The 13800-nt window shown below is 55.4% G+C and overlaps 1 long non-coding RNA gene across 2 annotated transcripts; it reads right to left on the bottom strand.

Annotated features, from left to right (window-relative positions):
• Positions 1-592: 592 nt before the first annotated feature.
• Positions 593-5442, bottom strand: LOC107050809. 2 transcript variants are annotated; one of them, XR_005862577.2, is made up of 4 exons: positions 5174-5442; positions 4479-4650; positions 2577-3632; positions 593-729 (listed from the first exon to the last, which is right to left on the bottom strand). It is a non-coding gene; the product is annotated as an uncharacterized LOC107050809 (long non-coding RNA). The 2 variants fall into 2 exon arrangements; XR_005862576.1 differs by lacking the exon at positions 593-729 and having other exon boundaries at positions 2467-3632; positions 5174-5425.
• Positions 5443-13800: the final 8358 nt, after the last annotated feature.

The raw sequence follows: 13800 nt of genomic DNA on the forward strand, positions 1-13800 counted from the left end.
AGTGACAACGAGCGCAGACATCCCGGAGGACATCGCGGACATCCATGATCTCCTGGCATGGCTCAACGACGGTGAGTTTGGGGGCAGCAGAGCTGGCGGGGGTCGTTGGCACCCAGTGGGTGTGGGAAAGAAAGCTGGCATTGCCCCACCGGGGATTTTCTTCCTTTTCCAGAAGTGACATCCAAGACAGGCATCCTGTACGACACCGCAGACATTGATGACCTGCTCACGTGGATCAACAATGGTGAGTCTCTCTCTGAGGGGCAGCAGAGCTGGTGGGGGGGTGTCTGCACTGAGTGGGCGTGGGAAAGCTGGCATTGCCCCGCTGGGGATTTTCTGCCTTTTCCAGAAGAGACACCCAGCACCGACAGACTTGACAACGATGTGGAAATTGACAATTTGCTCACCTGGATTGACGGTGAGACTGTGGTCTGCAGAGGTGACGGGTGGGTGCCTGCACCGAGCGGGTGTGGGAAGACTGCCATCATCGTTCGGGGGGATGTTCTTGCTTTTTCAGAAGCGGCGAGTGCTCTGGAGGTCCCCCAGCACAACCAGGACCTGCCCGGTGTCACAAGAGAGGGGACCAAAGACACTGCGAACAGCTGCCAAATGGAAGAGCTGATGCAGTGCATCACTGCCACGGAGCCACTGAGCCCAGATGTCTCCAGCAGCCTCGACTCCTCTTCTTCCATCACAGAGCACTCTGACTCCTCCAGGGCCAGCAGGGAGCTGAGCAAAGAGACACAACCTGAACCAGGGCTCCTCAGCAACTCGCTCTGCTGGCAGCCAGCATCCCCGGAGCTGCCCGTGCCGACGCCCCTGGCTGCCCCTGCGCCTCCGTCGCCCCGCACCGCACATCTGATGGAAGAGGCGCGGCGGAGGCAGCCCTGGGTGGTTCTCACCCGCCTGGCACTGCCGCCCCCCCTGGCTGCCCCCACACCCCTGTTGCCCCACACAGCACATCTGATGGAAGAGGCGCAGCGGAGGCAGCCCCGGGTGGTTCTCGCCCGCCTGGCACTGCCACCCGGATGCATCTCCTGCCGGGTGGCAGACAAGCACCACGGGGACAGCACCGAGCCAGCCAAGCACCCTGTGCCTCCTTTCACGCAAAGTGGACAGGTCATGGAACGGGTGCAGCGGAGGCAGCCCCACGTGGTTCTCGCCCGCCTGGCCCTGCCACCCGGATGCATCTCCTGCCGGGTGGCAGACAAGCACCATGGGGACAGCACCGAGCCAGCCAAGTGCCCAGCGCCCGCCTGCACCACCACAAAAGGCAACAGCACCGGGCACGTCCCAGCCAGAAAGAGGAAGCTGCCGCGGGGCCAGGATGTTCCAGGCCACAAACACCGGCGCTAGGCGAAGCTGGCTGTGTCAGCACGGCGCGCAGCAGGAGGACTCGGTGCCCATCACAGCCCAACAGGCGCTCGAGAGGGAGCGTGCCAAGAAACCGGCCCACTTGGTGTAGCAGGAGACGTGGCCATAGCCGACAAACACGGCTCCCTGTAGCCCTGGGCTCCTCGCTGGCCCCCACGATGCCCAGAGAGCAGCGGCAGTGTTCCGGGGGCACCAGCACTGGCCCCAGCCTTCCCCCTCCAAACCTGGGCTGTCCACAAACGGCATCTTGGGCTGGGGCAATGCGGGACTCTGAAGCTGATGGACCGCAAAAGTGTTGGACTGTCAAAGCTTTGGGCTGGGAAATGTTGGCTGGGGGGTGGGAAATGGTTGGGGGGTGGGAATTACTGGGGTGGCAAATATTAGGGTGGGGGGTGGTTGTGGGGTGGGGAACTGTTGGTGTGGGGAATGGGTGGGGGGAGGGAATTTGGGGTGGGAATTCTTTGGGTGGGAACTGAGGGTGGGAATCCTTGGGGTGCTGGGATCTTTTTGGGGTTGGAAATGAAAGGGCTGTACTGTGATATTGTTGGGGTGGGAATCTGGGGTGGGGAATGGGTGGGGGGAGGGAATTTGGGGTGGGAATTCTTGGGGCGCTGGCATCTTTTTGAGGTTGGAAATGAAATGGCTCTACTGTGATATTGTTGGGGTGGGAATTTGGGGGGTGGGGAACTGCTGGGGTGAGAAATGGCTGCCGTGGGAGATGGTTGGCATCAAAAAGGATTGGACTTCGTGACTGCTGGCATTGGAGATGTGGGGAGGGGGAGGGAATTTTGTGGGGTGGCAATTCTGGGTGGGAAATTGTACTCTGATCATGTTGCACTCCGAAATTGTTGGAATTTGGAGGAAGGAATTATTGGGGTGGGAATCTGGGGGGCTGGGAAGTGTTTTGCAGAGGGAGGGAACTATTGGTGGGAGGGAGCCGGGGGCGGGGGGGGGGCGGGGGGGGGAAGGTGAGAAATTGATTGCGGGGTGGGAGCTGGGGGGTGGGAAATTAATTAGAGGGTGGGAATTTTAGGGGGTGGGATCAGAAATAATTGTCAGGGTGGGAAATGGTTGGGAATATCTACTGTCATTTATTTGCTGTTTTGTACGTTCAATTATTAAATGCTTGGCGTTCACTTTCCTACACCTCTGCCTGCAGTCGTTTGTGCAGCACCAAAGCCCTCCCAGGTCCCCGTGCCCACCTCTGGGGATGCTGGGGTGGCTGCAGCGAGCCAAGAGCTCCTCCAGTCTGAACATCTCCATCACCATCGCTGCTGTCAACGTCTCTGTTGCCTTGTTTTGTTCCTGGGGAAGGCGACGGTCACGTGCTGAGCAGTGCATGTGTTGAACTGGGGGCACTGGGCACTACTGGAGGCACTGGGAAGTCCACTGGGGGGCACTGGGAGGCTACTGAGGGCCGCATACAGCACTGGGGTGGCTCCAGGCAGCACTGGGGGGCACTGAGTTTGCACAAGGAGACTGGACAATACTGGGAGACAACGGGAGCTTAGTGGGGAACTGCAAAGAGCAGCAGGGGGCACTGGAGAGCTTTGGACAGCACTTGCAGGGTGGGAGGAGGTTCCCACAGTACCCGGGCGGCACCTTTTAACCTCATTAATTTGCTGTTCTACAACATCTCACCCACGGCATTAAGCAATCCATTTCTTCCATGGGGGAGGCTTTCTCCTTGGGGCTGACCCCCCCCCAGCGCCGCTTGGCTCTGCCCTGGGCACTGTGTTCCACACATTCCCACCCTGATGCTGTCACTCAGTGACACATTTGTCACCGACAGACTCCCCGTGGGTCCTGAGGTGGGCTGGGGGGTGTCCTGTGAAAGCAACCCCAGTGACAGCCCCCAGCCCTAGAAGGCACAGATCCTGGAAAACCACCTTTAATGCTGCCAAAATCAGCTTCATCTCATCACCCTGGGACTCCATTTGGGGGCTCTGTGGAAGCTTCCCCTGTTTCAAGCTGGTGCTACCCCGTGCTTGTTGACGATGCTTCATGCTCTGGCATACACGCCTGCAGAGGTTAAATCTGCTCTGCACCCTCGCTTCAAGTCAGACCTTTTTCAACGGGTTCAAATATTCTCCCAAGTAGAAAACCAAAGGGACGTTCCAGCGGAAGAGCACAAGCAGGAGGAGCCTCACGCATTGCTGCTCCCAGGACCCACAGCACTCATTTTTCCCTGCCTGCACAACGCTTCTTTGTCTGCCCACGCACTCCTGGACTGGCTGAACAGAGACCTTCGACTGGAACTCAAGAGCAGAATGAAAGATTATGGTTTGTGGAAGAGTAGTCAAGCTACTTATGATGATTACAGGTACGTAGCAAAGCTGTGCAGGAAGAAAATTAGAAAAGCCAAAGCACAGCTAGAACTGAGCTCGGACAGTAAGGTGAAGGACAACAATGAATATTTCTATAAATACATCAACAGCAAGAGGAGGGCAAGGGAGAATCTCCATCCCTTGTTGGACGCCGAGGGCAACTTGGTGACCAAGGATCAGGATAAGGCTGAGGAACTTAATGCCTTTGTTGCCTCAGTCGCTAATAGCAAGACTTGTTACTCCCTGGGAAAAAATCCCCCGTGCTGGTAGATAAGGATGGGGAACTGAATAGGCCCTGCATTATCCACAATGAGATGATTTTGGACCTGCACCGAATGCTGGATGCTCGAGTTCACGGGGCCAGATGGACTGCACTTTGGAGTGCTGAGGGAGTTGGTGGATGTGGTTGCCAAGACACACGCCATCGTCCTTCAGCAGTCCTGGCTAAATGGAAACATGCAGGTGGACTGGAGACTGGCAAATATGACGCACATCTTCAGAAACGGCCAGAAGATGAGCATGGTAGCTACAGACCTATCAGTCTTACCTCAGGGCCAGGATAGGTTATGGAAAGGATAATGTTGAGATTAATTAAAGGTCAACTAGGGGATCGGGCCCAGTCAGAATGGGTTTACGAATGGTAGATCCTGCTTGACAAAATAACTTGCCCCACGCCACCAATGCCACAGGAGACTCCAGGAGCAGAAGATCCGGTGGAGGGAGGAAGCAGGGGCAGCTGGGCCTGCTGTGCACATATACTGACAGACATACAGATACCTTGTCACTGCTCTTCTGCCTCCACGTTTCTGGAGTACTGGGAGTTTTGTCTTCACACAGGAACTCCGCCAAGCCTGTATGTCCAGAGCTGCATTTTCCAGTCCATGGCACCTTGATCCCAGGACGTGCTCCGCCACGTGCTTCTAGGACATGAACATTTGCACAAAGGCCCCTGAAAGTAAAAGCATCCCGGCAGGTTTGCACTGCTCCCACACTCCTCAGCGCTCTCTCTAAAATCTCACACAACACAGACTCTCTCAGACTCTTGACTGCAGCCCAATAGCACAGGATCTCCCCTCTCACTTTATGAGAGAAGAGGCCATAGTTTGTCTTTCTTTTTCAGCTTTGCAGATACCACCAGGCAAGAACTGGCTTTCCCACCCTGCAGCCAGGAATGCTCCAACCTGAGGGGTGAGTGGCTGTGAGAGGAACGTCTCTGCGGAAGCGCAGCTCATTCCTCCCCTCTGACAGGGCCAGAAGGCATGAGACAAAAGAGGAAAGCACAGTGCGTCTGCATTTCCCTCGTGGCTCTTATTTCCTGCGTTACGGTGGGAAACGAGCTGAGCCGCTGTGCCTCTCCATTATGCTTAGCTCTGCAGCTCTGCCATCATCTTTAGACTCAGCTGTTCCTGTGCATAATGCTCCACACAATCACCCTGCAGAGCCCAAAGCCCTGCCTGGCTGCTGTCACTCACCTGGAGGTTGCAGGGTGCTGTGCCTCCTGCCTGTACCTGCTTCTAGGTGTCGCTTGCAAGACATTGAGAGTCCACCTGGTTGGAACTGCGGTCAACAAACACAAACGTGAAACAAGTAAGAAGGGATTCTTTTGTTTCACAGGCTTTCACCTTTGTTAAAACATGGTCTGCTGCGGAGCACAGCTGGAAGCGTTTCACCTGTGCAGAAAAGGGGTGGAGCCTGGTCCCAGCCCCCCCTAACCTCATTTAAGGGCTGGCTGTCTAAGGGGAAGAATCTCTACTGGGAGATCTGCTCTCTGGTAATACCTTCTGAGTCCTGCTCTTCAGAAAGGGGTCTTTCTTTACTAGCTTGAGTCCTTCACTATTCTTGGGAAAATTAAAACACAGTAAAGCAGCTCTATCTGCCACTACCTTTCACTACGGTTACCGTTTTAGGTTATGGTTAAAGGTTGAACTTGAGAGTTGGACTGCTGCCACAAGGCTCTGGCTGTGCCGGGCCTCCCTCCGGACTAGGCCCCAAAGCAGCCCCAGCTGAGCCTGGTCCTCCTCCAGCCTGGGCCCCAAAGCAGCCCCAACTGTGCCAGGCCCCCCTCCGGACTGGGCCTCAAAGCAGCCCCAACTGAGCCTGGTCCTCCTCCAGCCTGGGCCCTGAGGCCCTGGCTCTGCCTGGGCCCCCTCCAGACTGGGCCCAAAGGAGGCCTCAACTGTGCCAGGCCCCCTCCAGACTGGGCCCCAAAGCAGCCCCAACTGAGCCTGGTCCTCCTCCAGCCTGGGCCCCCTTTGGTCTGGACCCAGAGGAGGCCTCAACTGTGCCAGGCCCCCTCCAGACTGGGCCCCGAGGCCCCGACTGTGCTGGGCCACCCTCCGGCACAGGCCCTGCCTTAAGCCCCGCCCCCTGTGGACAGCTGTGCTATTTGCCTGCTTTGTTTTTTTCTCTCTCTTACCTCTTATTTCCCTGTTCTCTCCACCAATGCATTCAGATCCCCGGGATGGAGTGCGCTGATACTGCTGCGTTCTTCCTGCACCAACTGTCCGGGCGGCTCAGCATGTTCTACAGAACAGCATGCCTTTGGGAATGCTTGGAGTATGTAGCCTGACAGCAAGAGAACACTGCGCTCTTCTGGCTATTTCTCAACATGTCAGAGGGACAGGAGTGTGCTCAGCCTTGTGTGGTTGCACGTATGCAAAAATCCCTATCGCAGCTGTAAACATCTTTGTTGTTCTGCTTTACAGCAGTAGTGTGTGACGAGAAGCCTACCACTATCAACTTAGAGGAGGTAATTAATTGTGACAGTTCCCCTTTCTTCTTCCCTTGACGATGGAGGTGATGGGGTTCTCCTATGCTATGTGCTGGTGTAATACCTCTGAGCCTCAGAGGTATTTTGATGGGTTCAGCAAAGCTCATGGCAACAGGCTTTGGTCAACCTCAGATCTGCTGATGAGATAAATAGATGATGATAAGAGAGACCAAAAGAAAAAAACACGAGGCAAGAGTTGTTTTTTTCTTCTAGTCAGCACGCCATCGCTAAATCTTCCATACTGTGACTTTTATCTTGATAGTGATGATCCCTTAACCTCACACGTTTAGCACAACGCTTTCTGTTGTGGAGATTCCCACCAGTGACAAAGTATTAGTGCCGCTTTTCTGCCTGTCTCTTTTTGTCTGTATTTTCTGGCGTGTGGGGATTTCTTTTAGTGGCCCACAAGCACTTCCCAGATAAGCAAGCAGCGCAGGAGGAGGCAGGGGCAAGAGGCAGGAGCAAGGGCAGAGTGGTTTCTTTGTTACTAAATGGAATGACTGTATTTTTTGCATGTGGATTTGCCATAGTGCTTCTTACAAGGCCTAAGGGTGGGATGAAATGTGCCCTGAAGCAGGCGTGCTTGCAGGAAGGCACAAGAGAAATGCAAATCATTTACCCCCAAAATGCAAATCATTACCCCAAAGAGGGTAATCCCAGGAAAAAGAGGGGACAGGAAAAAATCTTTTCTATTAACCCCAGACTTGATGGGAAAGGAAAAGCTGAAGAAGCAGGTGTGTTTGGGGGTGTTCGTCTTCTAGACTGCACCCAGAGAAGGCGAATGATTCTGATGCCGCAGTCTTGGAACTCCAGTCAGTACACAGCTGGAAGGATTTCTGGGCTGAGATGAATTTCTCTCTCTGCAGCTGCTGATCTATTGGATTTTGTGTTCTAGTGCACGGAAGCTTTTGGGCATGATTTATCCTCACTATACCTCACACTGGGTGGGAAAAGTTGGCACTGGATCTCACATAGCAGCTTGTAACAAAGGTTGGACTTGCCAATGCCTTCCACTGTCTCCACTCGTCTGGTGCCTCCTTGAAGCGTATGCCTAATCAGGAAATCTTTTCTTATTCCCTAGCTCTTGCGCAATAAAGAAGCATTTCAACCGCTGCTTCTTGCAGCAGTACAGCGTTTCCAAAGAGAGAAAAACACCACTACTGGCATAAACTGGATTTCTGCTGTTGGTAAGGCTGAGCTGAGAACTGGGCTGACTGTTGCACCTGGGATTGTGTGCGAAGCCTACAGACACAGGAATAACTTTTCCTTGCAGGTTGAGCATGTGCAGTGGAATTGCCAGGTCACAGCCTGAGCCAGTACGTGAGCACATGAGTGCCTGGAGCTGGGGGAGCCTAGATCCACCCTTCCTCTTTCTCCGTCCCAGCAGTGCTTCTGGGAGTGCGTACGCAGTCAGTCCGCAGGGGTCTCCTCAGCCCCCCCCCACGCCCCCCCAGGCCCGTCCCCCCCTTCTTCCAGCGATCCAGATTTCAAAGCGGAGAAGGCTGTGTTCCTCAGCTCACCCCTTTCTTCCAAACTCTCGCTCGGAGGGGTGAGTTGATTGCTCTTTCTTTGATAGCTTGTCCTATAGTGCCTAGATCTCAAAGAAAGGCTCTGTCATTGCCCTTGTTTGCTTTACAGCATGTCAGAGGTCGGTCATTGCTAGGAAAGCTTGTGCTTTAAAGCACCAGGTTGTATAGAGAAGGTAATTCTAAAAGCGAGCTTGCCAGTTCTTTTTTACCTAAGTGGTTTTTGAGCAAGGAAAGATTGGAGATGCTGTTTGCTCATGGAAGATGGAGAGGAGGAAAAGCAAGTAAGATGCATGCTGTGCATAGCCACTGCATGCCACCTGCACCATTTCCCCCCTGAACAAAGGAGGAGCAGCTCAGCGAGCGTGGCCTGGGCCATCGAAGGGAACATCCAAACATCTGGACCAACACCAAATGGCTTAATTCCGTATGTTCGTTGTTTCTCTGTTGTTTGTCTCACATCCTTCTGGAAAGAAAGCAGGAGGAGACAGACCTCCAATTTGATCCTGTTGTGTGTGATGATTACGGCCAAGGGGCAGAAGTTGGTGCTTAGGCAGGGGTAAAGCTAGGAAAGCTAAGCCTCGTCGAGGAACGAGAGATTACAGTAGAGCTCATTCTACATGGCTGTTCAGCACGTTGAAGGTATTTATCGTGCAGCAGGATCTGTCTGGCTGCAGGAACATGGTCGGATACGTTGATTCCAGTAGAAACTCAGTAAGCAGCGGCGGTGTGTGCAAAGTGCTGATTGTAATGGACTTCTGCCGAGGTGAGTGGGGGCTCAGCGTGTTGCTCAGTGGTAGGTTTGGTCATTTTCTGTGCTGACAGGAAACGTGCATGCAAGGAGTGACCAGAAGGGTTGGAGCCAGGGTCCGCCCCTTCTGAGACCCCCTTGAAGGGCTGGCAGTGGAGGGGCAAGGGTATGTCGCTGGAGATCCCTGCATACCTGAAACCTGCTGAAGTTAGGCAGCTTCTTTCCTTTCTTTCTCTGCCCACAGCTTTTGCATGTGAGCAAATCCTCACTTGCTGCAGCCTAGGACCTTGCTGTCATTGCTGCGCTTTCCATCACGTTGCAGTACCCAAGCAGGAGGCTTACTTCTCTCCTCCTGCACGGGCACAACCACTTCAAAGCATCTCTTAAGAGAGAGATTACTTTGTTCAACCAGTACTGGCAGCAAAGTTATCACTTGCGATCACTGAGCCATTTCAGCACATTTTTTTAATAGGTAAAAAGTATCAAGGGAAGATTTCTGCCTTTACCTGGACGAACCTGTCCACCGTGTTCTGGGTCAGGCCTTCTGACTTCTTCTTGGCTTTGCTTATCCTACTGAACAAAATTTAAACAAATAAAGAATGAGAAATAAAAATAGGTGGAAGTCAGCAAACACTTGTTTCTCCCCTTTCACGCCCACGACATCATTCTTCACTTGAGAGTAAAGTTCACATGGCAGCAGGTTTACTCCCTTACGCAGTGTGATCCTACAGAGCGAGGTATGAGTTGGCTCCATCAGCGCTCAACTCCACAGCACTGTCTACTGGGAAGATGAGGGCTGCCCCTCCGAAATGCTGAGACAAGCTTTGGTAACAAGAGCCCAGCATCGCCGAGTTCACGACCAAAACTTTTTGCAAAGCAAATACGACATTTCCTTCAGAGCTTCATCTGTAGACCCACGTCACACTTTGACGTTTCCTTCGCTCCTTTAATAAATATTCCCACTACAGACTTCTGACTTACACAGTGCTCCAAAATCTTGCCTGCGCTGTTGAGCCTAACTCTCGCATCAGGCTAACCCCATTCTCATACACATAACGGCACCAAAAGCTGGAGCAGGTTATTCCAGGCACACAAGCGTGACCGGAGAACAAGCTCCAAAGCATACTGAGACCTTACGTGCTTCCTGCAAGGCTCTGACAGCGCCACTCTCCCCAGTACTGGACACAGACTCCGTAAACTGCATAGTCCAGAGCCAAGGTGGAAAAAAATAAAAGCAGGTACTTGCTCCAGCATCATACCATGCTGCCCCCTGGACCCACCATGGACCAATTAAAGGTCAACCAGGGGATCGGGCCCAGTCAGCATGGGCTGACGAACGGTAGATCCAGTTTGACAAACCTGATTCCATTCTGTGACAAGGTGACCCGCTTAGCGGATGAAGGTAAGGCTGTCGATGGGGTCTACCTGGACTTCAGTAAAGCCTTTGACACTGTACCCCACAGCATTCTCGTGGAGAAGCTGGCTGCCCACGGTTTGGATGGGCGTACGCTCCGCTGGGTGAAACACTGGCTGGATGGCCAGGCCCACAGAGTTGTGCTCAATGGAGTTAAATCCAGTTGGCAGCCAGACACGAGCGGTGTCCCCCAGGGCTCGGTACTGGGGCCGCTTCTATTCAACATCTTTATTAACGGTCTTGATGAGGGGATTGAGCGCACCCTCAGTGACTGCAGAGGGCACCAAGGTGGGAGGGAGTGTTGATCTGCCTGAGGGGAGAAAGGCGCTACAGTTATCCCACCTGGATAGAGTGGGTCGATGGGCCAAGGTTAACTGGCCCATCAATGGGGGGGCCCATTCTATGGGCCCATTCAATGGGGCCAAGTGTCGGGTCCTGCATTTTGGCCACAACAACCCCAGGCGTCCCCCCAGGCTTGGGGAGGAGTGGCTGGAAAGCTGCCTGACGGAAAGGGACCTTGGTGTCCGGATGGACAGGTGGCTGAATATGAGCCAGCGGTGTGCCCAGGTGGCCAAGGCGGCCAATGGCATCCTGGCTTGGATCAGGAGTGGTGTGGTGAGCAGGACGAGGGAAGTCATCCTGCCCCTGTACTCGGCATTGGCGAGGCCTCACCTCAAGCACAGTGTTCAGTGTTGGGCACAGAAAGGACACGGAGGTACAATCAGATCCTGCCCAGCAGTGCTTCTGGGAAGAAAGCATCCACCTCAGAGCACAGGACCTGAGATTGTCCTCTGCTCCTCCCACCGCCACTGGGCTTCAGCAGAGCTGTGCTGGGATGTCCTCTGGAGTCATACACACGAGCACAAGCAATGCATATGCAAGACCCCTTGGGGGAGCTGCAGTACGACGTCACATCAGGGAACCTGGGACAGATGCAACACCTCAGCCTGATGGGCACACCTCCTCCAGATAAAAAAACATCCCAGACATTCCTCAAGAATCTTCCAGTTACTTCTAGACATCCAAGCCAGATTCCATGAAACAGCTGGGAGATAAAAAAATGAAATACAACTATTTCAATGGCCCCCTGCCTCTTTGGTCCTTACCCTTCTGGGGCCATCCGCTGCAGTGGCATACTCCATCACTGAAACCACGGTAAAAAAAAAAGCAAGAGCCAGCATCCCAGCAGTCCAACACATCAGTGCTGTGAAGGACACTTTGCCAGGTTCAGAAACATCTTGTATATTTCGATTTTCATTGGTTGAACAAATGGGTTTGGGGGAAAAACACAGGGGAAATCAAACTCCTTATGCCCCTGGGATCAGATCGGGCCCCTCAGTGCCCCAGAGTCCCAAAGTCTCTCCTCGCTCACACACCCCTACAACCTCTCAGCCCCCAAACCCAATGCTTTAACCCTCAGAAACCACACCAGAACTCTCCCCACAGAGGTCTACAGTCACTCACAGGACCCTCAGCCCCGCAGATCCAAAACCTTCTCCTCAGAAACCACCCCAGAACCCTCCTCACAGACAGTCCCCACAGTCCCTCAGCACACAAAACCCCTCACTTCCACCTCAGAACCAGCCCCACAGCCCTCCTTACAGACTCCTACAGACAGACCAGCACAGGCCCCCCACTCCCCAAGGCCCCCAACTGCCGCACAGAAGCAATCCCAGGACGCTTTCCAGAGTCTCTCTGCCCCTCACAGACCTTGCCCTGGCTTTGCTGAACATCATTAGGACACCACTCGTGACCGCCTCCACCCGGACACAGAGCCATTGAGCACAGCTCTCTGGCTGCGACTGTCCAGCCAATTCCACCCCATAGCCCACCCTTTGAACACAGACCAATCCAAACCAGTGCCAATCTGTCTCCACTGCAATGGTACAGAGGATGGCCACCTCACAGTGCCTTTTTGCTGCCTCCAGTTACTGCGGTCATCGATCACTGACAGCCCCTCCATCTCTGAGCCCTACAGATAACGCTGGCTCACCTCCACTGCTAAAGGCCCGGGTAACCCCACCCAGTGTTGGCTGGTGACAGTGGGAAACCACTGGGCCCGAATATCCTCCCTCAGAGAGAAAACTGTCCCAAGGGGTGAGAACTCATTGCAGGGATGGTCAACTTCCACTGGGACGGGAGGCTCTTGGGAAGGAAGAGCACTGCGCTGCAAAATGCCCATTGGGAGGGTCACTGATCATTGGAATGGGAAACAACTGGGATGGGAAGGATGTTTGCCTACGAAAAATCAAACCATCTCAAGCCTGGGGGAAAGGGGCTGACCCCAACGGTCACGCAACCCCCCGTTGGGGGAGGGGCTCCCCTAACTGCCACTCTCCAGCTGTCATGGCAGGTAAGGCAGCAGGCTTCCCCTGCTCCCGTGCTTCAGCTGGCCCCAGCGCCCCAGATCTCACCCCTGTAACCCAGACCTCACCCCAGCGCCCCAGATCTCACCCCAGCGCCCCAGATCTCACCCCTGTAACCCAGATCTCACCCCAGCACCCCAGATCCCACCCCTGTAACCCAGATCTCACCCCAGCACCCCAGAGCCCCAGATCCCACCCCTGTAACCCAGATCTCACCCCAGCACCCCAGCGCCCCCGATCTCACCCCTGTAACCCAGATCTCACCCCAGCACTCCAGATCCCACCCCTGGTAACCCAGATCCCACCCCAGCACCCCAGAGCCCCAGATCCCACCCCTCTAACCCAGATCTCACCCCAGCGCCCCCGATCTCACCCCTGTAACCCAGATCTCACCCCAGCACCCCAGCTCTCACCCCTGGTAACCCAGATCCCACCCCAGCACCCCAGAGCCCCAGATCCCACCCCTGTAAGCCCGATCTCACCCCTGTGCCCCAGATCCCACCCGAGCGCCCCAGATCTCACCCCAGCGCCTACTTTGGCCTTTCCCCACAGAGAGAATCCCTCGAGGAGCGCTGACGGTGCCTCTGACACCCGACGCCATTTTCGTTGAAGCGACTGTGCCGCCACCGGACCCCGCCTGGATGCAGCCCACCATCCGCGGACCGATGCCGGTACCACCCCGACCCCTCCCTGTCCCCACTGCCACCTACCTGGCGCCTCAGGCCTCTGTCTGGCCTGGGGTACCAGGTGTCTGGGGACAGGCAGCGCAGCTCCCCCCTGGGGGGCTGCCCCCAACTGTGGGGCTGCACTTGCCCGTGCTGCAGCTGCTACCTGGGGGGCTGCACCCAGGTATGGCTCCCCCCACTGCCCCTGCTCACTGCTGGGGACATCCCCTGCTGGCAGGGACGCTGCTGCCCCAGCAGCCGATGGGGCTGTGGCCTGGGGCTGTGTTCCACGGGGAGCCCCCGCAGCCCGCAGGCACCTGCCTGCCGCAGGCCCCCGGCCGCCCCGGCCCCCCACCAGTTCTTTTGCAGGTACCGTCACTGCAGGAGCAGGTGCTCCCCGTGCCCTGCACCCTGCCCGCCACCTGGGAGCCACCGATGGAGCCCTTTCAAGACGCCGTGGTGCTCACGGAGGACCAGGGGCACCCAGCGCCCACCGACGTGTGCCCCCATCCCGCCACGGCTCAGCTCGCCTGCAGCGCTGCGACGCTGGAATCAGGCGGTGAGTCCAGGGGCTGCAGAGCGGGTGGCAGGCTGTCCGCACCGGGTG

The sequence above is a fragment of the Gallus gallus genome, chromosome 10, assembly GCF_016699485.2.
Source record: "Gallus gallus isolate bGalGal1 chromosome 10, bGalGal1.mat.broiler.GRCg7b, whole genome shotgun sequence".
Lineage (NCBI taxonomy): Eukaryota > Metazoa > Chordata > Aves > Galliformes > Phasianidae > Gallus > Gallus gallus.